General features: G+C 36.2%; 1 pseudogene; it reads left to right on the top strand.

Moving 5' to 3' along the window:
• Positions 1-245: 245 nt before the first annotated feature.
• Positions 246-358, top strand: LOC150056890 (small nucleolar RNA SNORA51; annotated as a pseudogene).
• Positions 359-1096: the final 738 nt, after the last annotated feature.

The following is a 1096-nucleotide window of genomic DNA, read 5'->3' as shown; positions in this document are numbered from 1 at the left end:
TTGGGCTTCCTGGTGGGGGCTGTGTTCTTACATTATATAAAAGGAGGAACCAAGCTAGATGAGGTGGCTCAAGCCTATAATCCTACCTACTCAGGAAACTGAGATCTGAGGATAGAGTTTCAAAGCCAGACCAGGCACTAAAGAATATGAGACCATTATCTCCAATTAATCACTAGCAAATGGGAAATGGGCTGTGGTAGCCTTGAGCTGAAGAGCTCAGGGACAACACCCAAGCCCAGAGTTCAAGCCCCATGACCTACCAAAACAAAAAGGTGGTGGGGAAGCAGAGTAAACCTACCCCATATATACTCCAGCCCAGGCTCTGTGCCTGGTCTCTATTGAGAATGGAGAGACATGAAATCAGAAAAAAAAATAGAATAAAGTAGCTGAGTTGGTAGCTTAACAACTGTTAACATAAAAATTTGCAAAAGAAAACCACAGTAAAATGAAGAAAATAAAATTCTGGGTTAAGAAAATAAAAGGAAAATTAAAGTATAGGAAAATAGAATGGATAAATAAATATGAAATGCATTTTGGAAGGAAAAAATGGAGTATATAAAATAACTAATCCAATAAAGGCAACATGGAAGGAAATCGTATCCATATAAATTAAATGACATTGGTAAGTAACTCCTGAAGAAGGATGGCTAAAAAAAAACCTCTGAGATTACTTTGCTCAACACTATGCAAATAAATTGAAATACCTGGATGAAATGAATAAATTATCATAAAAGATAGAAATGTAAACATATCAATTTCTAAGATGAAGAATCACTTGTTAAAAAGTGATCTTTACAATAAAAATTGATGGGGAGGGAAATGGGGACCAAGACATGAGAAAGGGTACCAGTGTATGCGAATTAATGTACCTTCTATTTGGTGAATTAATTACAATAAAAATATATGAAAAAAATAAAAATAAAAATTGATCCAGGCCTTTCGCCATGCACAAGCATTAACTCAAAATGGATCAAAGACCTCAATATCAGACCTGGAACCTTGAAACTGTTACATGATAGAGTAGGAGAGACACTGCAACTCAGAGGCACAGGCAAAAACTTCCTGAACAGAGTATCAGGGTCACAACAGATTGGAG

Source organism: Megascapheus bottae, chromosome 11, assembly GCF_031878675.1.
Source record: "Megascapheus bottae isolate mThoBot1 chromosome 11, mThoBot2.hap1, whole genome shotgun sequence".
NCBI classification, from domain to species: Eukaryota; Metazoa; Chordata; class Mammalia; order Rodentia; family Geomyidae; genus Megascapheus; species Megascapheus bottae.
Note: the sequence above shows the minus strand (reverse complement) of the source record. Positions and strands in the feature narration are given on the sequence as shown.